Consider the following 15353-nt stretch of genomic DNA (forward strand, 5'->3'; position numbering starts at 1 on the left):
CTTATGGTCAGCAGTGTCCTCTTTCTCTCCTGTAGAATGTTAACTCTTATGATCAGTGGGATTATTTCTCTCTCCTGTAGACTGTAGTCTCTTATGATAAGCACTAGATGGTGGCCCGATTCTAATGCATCGGGTATTCTAGAATAGGTATGTGGCCGACCGGGCGCAATCAGCAGAGCTGTGTTTAAATTTGGGGCCAAAATTGCTGATTGGTCGCGTTCGGCAACCGCGACCAATCAGCAAAGCGGTGTTTAAATTTGGCGGCAATATCGATGATTGGTCGCGGGCGGCGGCCGCGACCAATCAGCGAACCGTGTTAGTGAGGACTGGAGAGCGTGTTTAAATTTGGCACCAAAATCGCTGATTAGTCGCGACCAATCAGCAGAGCGGTGTTTAAATTTGGCGCCAATACAGCTGACTGGTCGCGGCCGCCGACCGCGACCAATCAGCAGAGCGATGCAGAGCGGGGTTTAAATTTGGCGCCAAAATCGCTGATTGGTCGCCGGCCGCGACCAAACAGCAGAGTGTTGTTTAAATTTGGCGCCAAAATCGCTGATTGGTCGAGGCCGGCAACCGCGACCAATCAGCAGAGCGTTGTTTAAATTTGGCGCCAATCTCGCTGATTGGTCGCGGATGGCGGCCGCGACCAATCAGCAGTGCGGTGTTTAAATTTGGCACCAAAATCGCTGATTAGTCGCGACCGCGACCAATCAGCAAAGAGGTGTTTAAATTTGGCGACAATAGTGCTGATTGGTCGCGGCCGGCGACCGCGACCAATCAGCAGAGCGGGGTTTAAATTTGGCGCCAAAATCACTGATTGGTCGCCGGCCGCGACCAATCAGCAGAGCGGTGTTTAAATTTGGCACAAAAAGCGCAGATTGGTCGCGGCCGGTGGTTGCGACCAATCAGCAGAGAGGTGTTTAAATTTGGCGCCAATCTCGCTGATTGTTCGCGGCTGGCGGACGCGTCCAATCAGCAGAGCAGGGTTTAAATTTGGCACCAATAATGCTGATGGGTCGCGGCCGGCGACCGTGACCAATCAGCAGAGCGGGGTTTACATTTGGCCCCAATGCTGCTGATTGGCCGCGGCCGGCGACCGTGACCAATCAGCAGAGCGTTGTTTAATTTTGGCACAAAAAACGCAGATTGGTCACGGCCGGTGGTTGCGACCAATCAGCAGAGTAAGGTTTAAATTTGGCGCCAATACTGCTGACTGGTCACGGCCGACAACCGCGACCAATCAGCAGAGCGGTGTTTAAATTTTGCGCCAATACTGCTGATTGATCTCGGCCAGCGACCGCGATCAATCAGCAGAGCGTTGCTTAAATTTGGCGCCAATCTCGTTGATTGGTCGCGGCTGGAGTCCGCAACCAATCAGCAGAGCGTTGTTTAAATTTGGCGCCAATCTCGCTGATTGGACGCGTCCTGCGTCCGCGGCCAATCAGCACAGCAGTGTTTAAATGTGGCGGCAAGATCGGCGATTGGTCGCGGCCGCTATTTAAATGTGGCGCCCAAATCGGTGATTGGTTGCGGGCAGCGGCCGCGACCAATCAGCAGAGCGGTGTTTAACTTTAGCGCCAAGATCACTGATTGGTCGGGTGTGGAGAGCGCGACCAATCAGCGAATCGTATTGGTGAGGAGCACGGGGCTGAATCTTATTAGTAAGGACCGGGGAGCGCCGCTGCCTGTGCGGCTACTTCCGCTGCGAGAACCCGGGACTTGAGCGGGTGCTCGGAGCAGAAGTATCCCGACCCGCAGCGCCGCTCCCCGGTCCTCCCTTTACACCCTAGCCACTGATGTCCCCACAGTATCCGCATGGTGTTACAAAGGTCCGGACATTTGTGCTAAAAATAGCTGATTGGTCGCTGGCGCTGCTCGCGACCAATCACCGATTTGGGCGCCAAATATAAATATCGGCCGTGACCAATCACCGATCTTGGCTCCACATTTAAACACCGCTGTGCTGATTGGTCGCCGACGCTGTGCGCGACCAATCACCGATTTTGGCGACACATTTAAATAGCATACGCGACCAATCAGTACAGCGGTGTTTAAATGTGGAGCCAAGATCGGTGATTGGTCGCGGCCAATATTTAAATTTGGCGCCCAAATCGGTGATTGGTCGCGGGCAGCGCCAGCGACCAATCAGCAATTTTTAACACAAATGTCCGGATCTTTGTAACACCATGCGGATACTGTGGGGACATCAGCGGCTAGGGTGTGAAGGGAGGACCGGGGAGCGGCGCTGCGGGTCGGGATACTTCTGCTCCGAGCGCCCGCTCATGTCCCTGGTTCTCGGAGCAGAAGTATCCGCACAGGCAGCGCCGCTGACATCCATGAGGCTAGGGCGTGAAGGGAGGACCGGGGAGCGGCACTGACATCCAATTGGTCGCGGCCGCTATTAAAATGTGCCGCACAAATCGGTGATTGGTCGCCGACTTGGCCCGCGACCAATCACTGATCTTGCGGCCAAAGTTAAACAGTACTGTGCTGATTGGTCGCGGACGCTGCCCGCGACCAATCACCGATTTGGGCACCAAATTTAAATATCGGCCGCGACCAATCACCAATCTTGGCTCCACATTTAAACATCGCTGTGCTGATCGGTCGCCGACGCTGGGCGCGACCAATCACCGATTTTGGCGCCACATTTAAATAGCGTCCGCGACCAATCCGCACAGCGGTGTTTAAATGTGGAGCCAAGATCGGTGATTGGTCGCGGCCGATATTTTAATGTGGCGCCCAAATCGGTGATTGGTCGCGGGCAGCGTCCGCGACCAATCAGCACCGTAGTGTTTAACTTTTGCGGCAAGATCCGTGATTGGTCGCGGGCCAAGACCGCGACCAATCACCGATTTGTGCGGCAGATTTAAATAGCGGCCGCGACCAATTGGATGTCAGCGCCGCTCCCCCGTCCTCTCTTCACACCCTAGCCGCAAGGATGTCAGCGGCGCTGCCTGTGCGGATACTTCCGCTGCGAGAACCCGGGACATGAGCGGGCGCTCGCAGCAGAAGTATCCCGACCCGCAGTGCCGCTCCCTGGTCCTCCCTTCACACCCTAGCCGCTGATGTCCCCACAGTATCCGCATGGTGTTACAAAGGTCCGGACATTTGTATTAAAAATCACTGATTGGTCGATGGCGCTGCCCGCGACCAATCACCGATTTGGGCGCCAAATTTAAATATCGTCCGCGACCAATCACCGATCTTGGCTCCACATTTAAACACCGCTGTGCTGATTGGTCGCGGCCGATATTTAAATTTGGCGCCCAAATCGGTGATTGGTCGCGGGCAGCGCCAGCGACCAATCAGCAATTTTTAACACAAATGTCCGGATCTTTGTAACACCATGCGGATACTGTGGGGACATCAGCGGCTAGGGTGTGAAGGGAGGACCGGGGAGCGGCGCTGCGGGTCGGGATACTTCTGCTCCGAGCGCCCGCTCATGTCCCTGGTTCTCGGAGCAGAAGTATCCGCACAGGCAGCGCCGCTGACATCCATGAGGCTAGGGCGTGAAGGGAGGACCGGGGAGCGGCACTGACATCCAATTGGTCGCGGCCGCTATTAAAATGTGCCGCACAAATCGGTGATTGGTCGCCGACTTGGCCCACGACCAATCACTGATCTTGCGGCCAAAGTTAAACAGTACTGTGCTGATTGGTCGCGGACGCTGCCCGCGACCAATCACCGATTTGGGCACCAAATTTAAATATCGGCCGCGACCAATCACCAATCTTGGCTCCACATTTAAACATCGCTGTGCTGATCGGTCGCCGACGCTGGGCGCGACCAATCACCGATTTTGGCGCCACATTTAAATAGCGTCCGCGACCAATCCGCACAGCGGTGTTTAAATGTGGAGCCAAGATCGGTGATTGGTCGCGGCCGATATTTTAATGTGGCGCCCAAATCGGTGATTGGTCGCGGGCAGCGTCCGCGACCAATCAGCACCGTAGTGTTTAACTTTTGCGGCAAGATCCGTGATTGGTCGCGGGCCAAGACCGCGACCAATCACCGATTTGTGCGGCAGATTTAAATAGCGGCCGCGAGCAATTGGATGTCAGCGCCGCTCCCCCGTCCTCTCTTCACACCCTAGCCGCAAGGATGTCAGCGGCGCTGCCTGTGCGGATACTTCCGCTGCGAGAACCCGGGACATGAGCGGGCGCTCGCAGCAGAAGTATCCCGACCCGCAGTGCCGCTCCCTGGTCCTCCCTTCACACCCTAGCCGCTGATGTCCCCACAGTATCCGCATGGTGTTACAAAGGTCCGGACATTTGTATTAAAAATCACTGATTGGTCGATGGCGCTGCCCGCGACCAATCACCGATTTGGGCGCCAAATTTAAATATCGTCCGCGACCAATCACCGATCTTGGCTCCACATTTAAACACCGCTGTGCTGATTGGTCGCGGCCGATATTTAAATTTGGCGCCCAAATAGGTGATTGGTCGCGGGCAGCGCCATCGACCAATCAGCGATTTTTAATACAAATGTCCGGACCTTTGTAACACCATGCGGATACTGTGGGGACATCAGCGGCTAGGGTGTGAAGGGAGGACCGGGGAGCGGCGCTGCGAGTCCGGATACTTCTGCTGCGAGCGCCCGCTCATGTCCCGAGTTCTTGCAGCGGAAGTATCCGCACAGGCAGCGGCGCTGACATCCAATTGGTCGCGGACGCTATTTAAAATTGCCGCACAAATCGGTGATTGGTCGCTGTCTTGGCCCGCGACCAATGACTGATCTTGGCGCCAAAGTTAAACACTATTGTGCTGATTGGTCGCGGACGCTGACCGCGACCAATCACCGATTTGGGTGCCAAATTTAAATATCGGCCGCGACCAATCACCGATTTGGGCGCCAAATTTAAATATCGGCTGCGACCAATCACCGATCTTGGCTCCACATTTAAACACCGCTGTGGTGATTGGTCGCGGCCGATATTTAAATTTGGCGCCCAAATCGGTGATTGGTCGCGGGCAGCGTCGGCGACCAATCAGCACAGCGGTGTTTAAGTTTTGCGCTAAGATCAGTGATTGGTCGGGTCCGAAGACCGCGACCAATCATCGAATCGTCTTGGTGAGGACCGGGGAGCGGCGCTGCCTGTGCGGCTACTTACGCTGCGAGAACCCGGGACATCGCGGGCGCTCGCAGCAGAAGTTTCCCGACCCGCAGCGCCGCTCCCCGGTCCTCCCTTCCGCATGGAGGTCAGCGGCGCCGGCGGTCCTTCCGCTGATACCGGCCGGGAGATGAGCGCCTCGCGCCGCTCATCTCCCGGCTGCATCTCCGTCCCGCAGATGGGTCTGGCGGTCGGGTTCCTTCTGCTGTTGCCGGCCGGGAGATGAGCGCCTCGCGGCGCTCATCTCCCGTCTGCATCGCCGCTCAGCTCCGTCCCGCAGATGAGCCGCTAACGGCCGCCATCTTTTTTCAGAAATCCCGCGGCGCTGATTGGCCGCTGCCGGACCAATGAGCGACGCGGGATTTCCTGGACAGACAGACAGACAGAGAGACAGACAGACAGACAGACGGGATAAGACAATTATATATATAGATGGTCCTCTCTCTCCTGTAGAGTGTACATTCTTATGGTCAGCAAGATTCTCTCTCTCCTGTAGAGTGTACATTCTTATGATCAGTGGGGTCTTCTATTTCCTCTATAGTGTACGCTCTTATGATCAGCGGGGTTGTCTCTCTCGCTCTCCTATAGAGTGTAAGCTCTTATGGTCAACAGGATTATCTTTCTCTATTTCTTTCTCTTTCCCCATGTCTATTTTCTAAGTAATTACAAGCTTTCCAGTATTGAGAGTTCCATGAATTTATTAGCAGTCAATCGAATATTTTTGGGAAAATTCAGCAGAGTCGGCAAGTTTGAATATCAAAAGATCCGCTCATCTCTAGTGTTTATGTAGTAAACAATGGGAGAACGTCATGCGTTTAGTTGTTGACTGCTCGATGTAAGCATGCAGGAAATAGGAGATTATTTATACTCCCTCTGGGTCCAGTAAAAGGCAGCAGGAAAGCATTCAGTCACATACTTGTAAAATGGCAGAAATCCGTTCTGTAGCTTTTTCATTCCATATTGAATATGTAAAAGCTCAATTAACTATAGTGTGTCAGATACAATCATTAAAACAGTGCTAAGTCCTCCATATCCATATCTCCAGGCTAATTGACATTCCTAATCCTTGGCCTTTAGATTCCTTTGCAATCTGCTTTTTGCTCTGCTTATATAAGGAAAAGATTTCTATGCAGATTTATAAATAACCTACAGACAACGCATTGCACAAGACAGTTATGTATTGTAATCCCATCATATTATATTGCTGATTTTATTTTAAAGGAGAACTCCAAAAGCATTATCTAAAACTTCCAAAAAACTTGGGGCAAATAGTTTTCATTACTATGAATGTGTGAAGTTGTAAGTTCTGCCTGAAGCTCCATTGCTCAAGTGTCGCTATAATACTTTCTGTAAAAATAAGCAACTTTGCCACTTACCTGCTATTACAATTCTGCTCCATTCTCTTTGCTTTAGAGCCTGTAAGTGGAGTTTGAAGCTAGACAGATTGTTGGATCCTGCCAGCTTCAATGTCATTGATCTCCTCCAATGCTTGAGAGGCAAATCTGCCTCTACTTGCCTTTTAGATGAGCACAACATTTTGACCAGTGGCAATATCATGTCACTGATCCGAACTGTCAATCTTCAGGAGCGCATCGCTCCCTGGCAAACAGGAAGTCAAGAGGCAGGGGAGCAGTGCGCTCCTGAAGAAAGAAGATGAAACAAACCCTTTAATGATAGGTCCATTAGATTTAATAATATACAGTGGGACATATTTGTAAATGCATTTAAGTCACCTTTCCACATGAAGTTTTCTGTATCAAAGAAGATAAAGGATAAGGAAACAAAAGATATGATTAATAAGCATCTTCCAACAAAGTGAAATAAATGGACAGGTGTAAATCTGATGTGATCGTAATGGGAAAATAGGCAAGCAGCAGCCGAGACATAGGCAAATGTAATATTTTGTATTATTTTAAGTTGGATAACTGTTAATATTTATTACAGCATATTTTTGATTTTGATGAAATTATGTGATCCTCCTTCCTCAAAGTGACCTCACTCATATGGGTTCAAAACAGTAGACTTAACCTATCTCTTGGGCAAAGGCCTAAGATAGGTAATAACTAGTTTTATTCTATATAGTCTTGAACAGGTGAGAAAAGTGTGTGACAAATATGGAGGCAGCCGCCACCACTGCTGTATCTTGGCATTTTTGTGGCACTTTTTTGTACAGTAAACTATCCCAGCTCCACTCCAGTAGTGTCTTATTTCCCCTCTGTCAATAAAAAGGAAAACTCTGCAATCAAATTTCATATTTTAAAGCTGATTAGTTCCATAAAATACAGTATCTTCTTTTTAAAAGTAGTTTTGTATAATGATGGTCCCCTCTTTCCCCTCAGACTATCAGACCAAATGCCCCAAAAATAATTGTGCCATTTTTCGCAATAGTCAACAAGGGTGGATACAGTAAATTCATAGGTCTGCTGTTTTATTGAGGAGAACACTCCATCTGCCTTATTAAGCCCTTAATCAGGAGACTCAGAACATAATAGGGGTCTTCTGGGTTCTGCGCTAACTTTTATAAGCAAAATGGCAAAATATTTTTTGTACCATTTGGTTGAATAGTCCAGCAGACAGGAATTTCTTATTTGGAATTTATTTTGAATGTTGTCACTTATACATTGCAACCACAACATAAATTGAGAAACTCAATGTAAATGAAAAGTGACAACCCTTCTCTCCCTTCTTTTCATTAACTTCTAAAATAGGAACAATACAAATTAACATGAATGACTTGCACTTCGTTTTGATTGTTTTTTTCCTTCTCTGTAAATAGTTGAAAATATTATCTCCTTTTTCGTTCCCCCAAAGTGTTTACTGACCTAGAGTACAGTTACAAGCAGAGTACGCCCTTGATGACTAACTCCTAGAATCTGACTTGCACAAAGGATGCTGGCGGGGGGTGAATCAAGATGTTACGTTCTGTACTCACTGTAATTGGAAAAGTGTGTTGGCTCATTGTCAATGCTTTACAGAGACAAAGAACAAGATTTTAAATGGACCCTAATGAAGATGCTGATAAACATGATTAAAAAGACTTACAGATTATGTTGGTGGTGGTAATTCCAAATAACTCCTGGTATTTTCAGCATAACCAGTGTAAATACATTTTCGCCTTTTTAATTATTTTACTTGTTTTGTAATAGTAGTTTCTTTAGTTTGTTAGGATAATGCTGATCTAATCATGCCTATACTGTATGATTTCCCTACAATTAGTTTTGCTTAGGGTTGCCCCTGTTTTCCAAATTATCCCATATCCCTGTCTGTGGTTATAGTGATACAAAATACATCATGCTGATTGCCTATTGACTATTTTTTGATTGGTCTTGCATCCACTTCATTCCTAAAACAGTATAGTAATTTTTATTTCTTTATGCACTCATCTTAAAGGGGTTTTCTAGTCACTACAACTATTCTCAATTCTCACTATTAAGGCCCCGTCACACATAATGAGATCGCTAGCGAGATCGTTATTACATCACGGTTTTGGGATCGCTGGGGAGTCGTTTCGTGATCGCTGGGGAGCTGTCAAACATGCAGAACTTCCCAACGATTTCGGCCGCCCCAGCGATCTAACTAACGATCTCGGCGGTCGTTGGGACGCTTTCACACAGCAGCTATTTCAACGATCCACACCTTGATAGGGACTGTACTGTGTCACAAAGGCGTGCATAAAATTACTTTTCCGCGTCCCCTCATTTCCGATTGACCAAGATTGACAAAACCAGATCTACGGCCAGTCACAGCCGGAGAACGCTACAACGATCCGCAAAATCAGGACTCAGTCGAATGAACGGATATCAACAGCCCGGAGAATTCTGCTAGGATCTGCAATCCAGCACGAGGTCAGAAACAAAGGATGGAATCGCTATTCTGTTGCCTTCTTTATGCACGGTGGAAAATGAGAATGCTGTAGCGACCACCAATCGGGGACGAGGGACGCGGAAAAGTCCAATTTATGCACGCCTACGTGCCTCAGTACTGAATCGCTAACGAGGTCGTTGATAAGGTGTCAAATACAGCAATGCACACTGCCCAGCGGGAGCGCAACGACCCAGGAATGGTCCAGGAAGCTTTGTAACGATCAGCGATCTCACAGCAGGGGCCTGATCGTTGCTACCTGTCAGACATAATGAAATCGCTAGCAAGATCTCTATTGCGTCACAAAAACCGTATCAACGATCTCGCTAGCGATCTCGTTATGTGTGACGGGGCCTTTAGGCACATGTAGAGCGGGGGGTTTACACCCACTATCTACCCAAACAAGAGAACCATGGATAATAAGGATTTATTTGATGACATTTTGATAGGACCAGATAGGATTAGAAGGCAACAGAGTAGGTAAGTCTCACAATTTTTCTCCATGAGACTGCGGTATATAGTTTTGAAAGAAGCAGAACGCTGCAATTGCAGCACAATCATTCATAAGGAGGGCACCAGATATTCTGACTATATATTTTACATGCACAGTACAGCAAAAAAAAAGTTTTAGGCAGGTGTTTAAGAAATGCTGAAAACTAAGAATGCCTTCAAAACTAGATGTGTTAATGGTTTATTTTTCTAAAAAAAAAAAATGCAAAGTGAATCAATAAAAAAAAATCAAAATAAAATCAATATTTGGTGTGACCACTTTTTGCCTTCAGAACAACATCAAAGCATCAATTCACATCAGGTAAACATACACATAGTCTTTGAAGGAACTCGGTAGGCAGGTTGTTCCAGACATCTTGGAGAACTTACCACAAATCTTCTGTAGGTGTAGGCTTGTGTAAATCCTTCTGCCTTTTTATGTAATCCTACATAGACTTGATGATGTTGAGATCAGGGCTCTGTGGGGCCATATCATAACTTCAAGAACATATTGTTCTTATTTACACTGAAGATAGTTCTTATTGACATTGGCTGTATGTTTTTCTGCTGCAGAATAAATTTGGAGACAATCAGATGCCTCTATGGTGGTATTGCATGATGAATAAGTATCTGCCTGTATTTCTCTGCATTGATGACACCAAGAAATGGGCAATGTTAAGTATCATAGAATCAGTGGTCGGCTAAGGAAACTTAGTGCAGCAGATGAAAGGCATTATGCTTACTTCTCTAAAAATCGAAAGATGTGAAGCAGTGCCATCAGCTCAGAAGTAACAGCAACAAGTCGGACCCAGCTGCAGCCACCTATTGCTCTGAGAAGTTTGGTCAGAAGTTGTCTTTATGAAAGATATTGCAGTCAAAATCCATATCTTTGGCATAGAACCAAGGCCATGTGACGCAAATATGCAAGAAAACATAAGAACTGGGTTGCAGAAAAGTGGCAGCAGGTGCTCTGGACTGATGAGTGAAAATGTGAAATATTTGGCCATAAGAGAAGGTAGGTTGTTCACCAAAGGGCTGGAGAGCATTAGAATATGAGATAATGTGGTTCTGCAGGCAACAGTAGACCACGGTGGAGGTTTTTTGCAAGTTTGTTGTTGCATTTCAGTAAATGGACTTGGCTATTTGGTCAAGATTAATGGTGTCTTCCATGCTTAGAAATATAGGCAGATACTTCTACATCATGCAATACCATCAGTGAGTTAAGGGTTCCAAAATGTCAAAATTATTTTGCAGCAGAACAACAGCCCCAAAAATCTAGAAAATGTTATTAAGAATTTTAAGATCAGGTCATTTATATCTGCAGTGTAAAGAAGAACAAGGAGCCCTGGAAGTGATAATGTGACACCCACAAAGCCCTGATCTCAACATCACCAAGTCAGTATGCGATTACATGAAGAGACAGAATGATTTGAACCAGACTACATCCAAACATCTTGGAGAACTAACCACATATCTTCTGTGGAACAACCTCCCTGGTGAGTTTCTTCAATAACTGTGTGCCAGTGTACCTAGAAGAATTCATGCTGTTTTGAAGGCAATGGTTGATCACACAAAATATTGATTTGATTGAAATTTCTCTTTTATTCATTCAGTTTGCATTTTATTAGTTGATAAAATTAAACCAATAAAGGAGTTGTTTAAATAAAAAGATAAAAAGAGTTCCAAACTTTCCTGTTACACTGTCAAAATGACCTTAGTGATGGATTCAGTGGGTCGGACACTTTCTCTTGTTAGTACAGCTTTCCTCACGAGATGACCAGCACTTCTGTCCATGCAATGTCTGATGATGGAGGAATATGTGACCAGACCCGTCAATCAGTCTCCTCCATAGAGAAGCAGCTTTCCAATGTGAGGAGCTTTTACAATTACATGAGGCTGATGGACAGGCCTGGTCACATGCTCCTCCATCATCAGACATTGTATGGACAGAAGTGCGGGTCAACCTGTGAGCAACGTTGCACTAACAAGAGAAAGTGTTAGTGTTTATCTGAGGATCTGTCAGTGAGCTCATTCTGAAAATCTAATAGGAAAGTTTGTAATTCTCTTTTATCTGTCTCTTTCTGAGCTCCTCTCAGTGGATTTATTACCACAGACTACATTAAAGTTGAATGTGCAGGAAACAGAGCTTGTAAAAGCAAAAAAATTGTAATGTACCTCAATTGTAAAAAAAATATTTTAGCCCAAAATACATGCATTTAAGTAAAAAAATGATCCAAGAGGCGACCAATGCTTACACTTCTATTTTTAAAAGTATTCTTACTTTTTAGCATTTTTCCACACCTGTTTAAAACTTTTGCACAGTAATATATATATATATATATATATATATATATATATACACACACAGTGGGGAAAAAAAGTATTTAGTCAGCCACCAATTGTGCAAGTTCTCCCACTTAAAAAGATGAGAGAGGCCTGTAATAGACATCATAGTAGACCTCAACTATGAGAGACAAAATGAGAAAACAAATCCTGAAAATCACATTGTCTGAATGGGAAAGAATTTTTTTTAAATTTTGGTGGAAAATAAATATTTGGTCAATTGCAAACAAACAAGATTTCTGGCTCTCACAGACCTGTAACTTCTTCTTTAAGAGGCTCCTCTATCCTCCACTCATTACCTCTAGTACTGGCACCTGTTTGAACTTGTTATCAGTATAAAAGACACCTGTCCGCAACCTCAAACAGTCACACTCTAAACTCTACTATGGTGAAGACCAAAGAGCTGTCGAAGGACACCAGAAACAAAATTGTAGCCATGCACCAGGCTGGGAAGACTGAATCTGCAATATGCAAGCAGCTTGGTGTGAAGAAATCAACTGTGGGAGCAATAATTAGAAAATAGAAGAAATTCAAGACCACTGATAATCTCCCTCGATCTGGAGCTCCACACAAGATCTCACCCCGTGGGGTCAAAATGATCTCAAGAACGGTGAGCAAAAATTCCAGAACCACACGGGGGGGCCTGGTGAATGACCTGCAGAGAGTTGGGATCAACCTTACACAGGCTACCATCAGTAACACACTACGCCGCCGGGGACTCTATTCCAGCAGTGCCAGACGTGTCCCCCTGCTTAAGCCATTACATGTCTCGGCCCGTCTGAAGTTTGCTGGAGAGCATTTGGATGATCCAGAAGAGTATTGGGAGAATGTCATATGGTCAGATGAAACCAAAGTAGAACTGTTTGGTAGAAACACAACTCGTCGTGTTTGGAGGAGAAAGGATGCTGAGTTGCATCCAAAGAACACAATACCTTCTGTGAAGCATGGGGGTGGCAACATCATGATTTGGGGCTGTTTCTCTGCCAAGGGACCAGGACGACTGATCCGTGTACATGAAAGAATGAATGGGGCCATGTATCGTGAGATTTTGAGTGCAAACCTCCTTCCATCAGCAAGGGCATTAAAGATGAAACGTGGCTGGGTCTTTCAGCATGACAATGATCCAAGCACACCGCCAGGGCAACAAAGGAGTGGCTTCGTAAGAAGCATTTCAAGGTCCTTGAGTGGCCTAGCCAGTCTCCAGATCTAAACCCTCTAGAAAACCTTTGGAGAGAGTTGAAAGTATGTGTTGCCAAGCGACAGCCCCAAAACATCACTGCTCTAGAGGAGATCTGCATGGAGGAATGGGCCAACATACAAGCAACAGTGTGTGCCAACCTTGTGAAGACTTACAGAAAACGTTTGACCTCTGTCATTGCCAACAAAGGATATATAACAAAGTATCAAGATAAACTTTAGTAATTGACCAAATACTTATTTTCCACCAAAATTTGAAAAAAAATTCTTTCCAAATCAGACAATGTGATTTTCAGGATTTGTTTTCTCATTTTGTCTCTCATAGTTGAGGTCTACTATGATGTCAATTACAGGCCTCTCTCATCTTTTTAAGTGGGAGAACTTGCACAATTGGTGGCTAACTAAATACTTTTTTTCCCCAATCTATATATACACTGCTCAAAAAAATAAAGGGAACACTCAAATAACACATCCTAGATCTGAATGAATGAAATACTCTCATTGAATACTTTGTTCTGTACAAAGTTGAATGTGCTGACAACAAAATCACACAAAAATCATCAATGGAAATCAAATTTATTAACCAATGGAGGCCTGGATTTGGAGTCACCCCCAAAATGGTGGATGGAGCGAGACATGATGTCCCATATCTGCTCAATCGGATTCAGGTCTGGGGAACGGGCGGGCCTGTCCATAGCTTCAACGCCTTCATCTTGCAGGAACTGCTGACACACTCCAGCCACATGAGGTCTGGCATTGTCCTGCATTAGGAGGAACCCAGGGCCAACCGCACCAGCATATGGTCTCACAAGGGGTCTGAGGATCTCATCTCGGTACCTAATGGCAGTCAGGCTACCACTGGTGAGCAAATGGAGGGCTGTGCGGCCCTCCATAAAAATGCCACTCCACACCATTACTGACCCACTGCCAAACCGGTCATGCTGAAGGATGTTGCAGGCAGCAGATCACTCTCCACAGCATCTCCAGACACTGTCACATCTGTCACATGTGCTCAGTGTGAACCTGCTTTCATCTGTGAAGAGCACAGGGTGCCAGTGCCGACTTTACCAATCCTGGTGTTCTATGGCAAATGCCAAGCGTCCTGCACGGTGTTGGGCTGTGAGCACAACCCCCATCTGTGGCCCTCATACCACCCTCATGGAGTCGGTTTCTAACCATTTGTGCAGACACATGCACATTTGTGGCCTGCTGGAGGTCATTTTGCAGGGCTCTGGCAGTGCTCCTCCTGTTACTCCATGCACAAGGGCGGAGGTAGCGATCCTGCTGCTGGGTTGTTACCCTCCTACGGCCCCCTCCACATCTCCTGGTGTACTGGCCTGTCTCCTGGTAGTGCCTCCAGCCTCTGGACACTACGCTGACAGACACAGCAAACATTCTTGCCACAGCTCGCATTGATGTGCCATCCTGGATGAGCTGCACTACCTGAGCAACTTCTGTGAGTTGTAGAGTCCGTCTCATGCTACCACTAGTGTGAAAGCACAACCAAAATTCAAAAGTGACCAAAACATCAGCCAGAAAGCATTGGTACTGAGATGTGGTCTGTGGTCCCCACCTGCAGAACCACTCCTTTATTGAGGGTGTCTTGATAATTGCCAGTAATTTCCATCTATTGTCTATTCCATTTGCACAACAGCTTGTGAAATTGATTGTCAATCAGTGTTGCTTCCTAAGTGGACAGTTTGATTTCACAGAAGTTTGATTTACTTGGAGTTATATTCTGTTGTTTAAGTGTTCCCCTTATGTTTTTGAGCAGTGTATATATATATATATATATATATATATATATATATATATTATATTATATTATATTTGTAATTTTAGACTAGATAATTGCTTTAAGGTTCACAGTAATTTTTAAGCTGGTCCCTGTTGATCACATGAACGCTAAACCAACTTTAATCTTAATTTGTGCAACTTTCTTTCTTGTATTGTACTTGACGTAATTAACTTTGTCTCCTTTGCTTAACTTTGCATTATAAGTGATATAATAATATAAAATATAATGCACAAATTAAAATAAATATGCCCAATCAATGTAGGCCATTTTAATGTTGGTTTGTAAAAAAAATAAAAAGGATGAGAAAAGTAAAAAAAAACATTATATTTCTTGTGTGCTATATAACGGCTTTAAAGACATTATTGCCTTTACCTTTAAGAAAGGACAAGCATCAAAGTTACAAGTCGGGATCTGAATGTGAATTTTAAAACTCGATTTGTATTAAACCGCTGTTTTCCCAAAAACCCGAGAACATGCACAAGTTAAAAACCCATGACCTCTCTTCTGAAGAAATACGACTCACACCTGCAGAGGCGGAGGGGGCAGCAT

At 45.9% G+C, this 15353-nt stretch overlaps 1 long non-coding RNA gene across 2 annotated transcripts in view; it reads left to right on the forward strand.

Annotated features, from left to right (window-relative positions):
* LOC141258341 (uncharacterized) overlaps window positions 1-15353 on the forward strand; it is a 321298-nt gene that overhangs the window by 80616 nt on the left and 225329 nt on the right. Inside the window, exon 4 of one of the 2 annotated variants that reach the window (XR_012318293.1) lies at window positions 10791-10907. The exons of the other annotated variant lie outside the window; for it this stretch is intronic. This is a non-coding gene — a long non-coding RNA (uncharacterized lncRNA). Of the gene's footprint in view, window positions 1-10790; window positions 10908-15353 lie in introns of those variants that run through there. 2 annotated transcript variants of the gene reach the window in all.

The sequence above is a fragment of the Phyllobates terribilis genome, unplaced genomic scaffold (genome assembly GCF_046119375.1).
Source record: "Phyllobates terribilis strain yellow unplaced genomic scaffold, ASM4611937v1 Scaffold_3__8_contigs__length_932513732, whole genome shotgun sequence".
NCBI lineage: Eukaryota > Metazoa > Chordata > Amphibia > Anura > Dendrobatidae > Phyllobates > Phyllobates terribilis.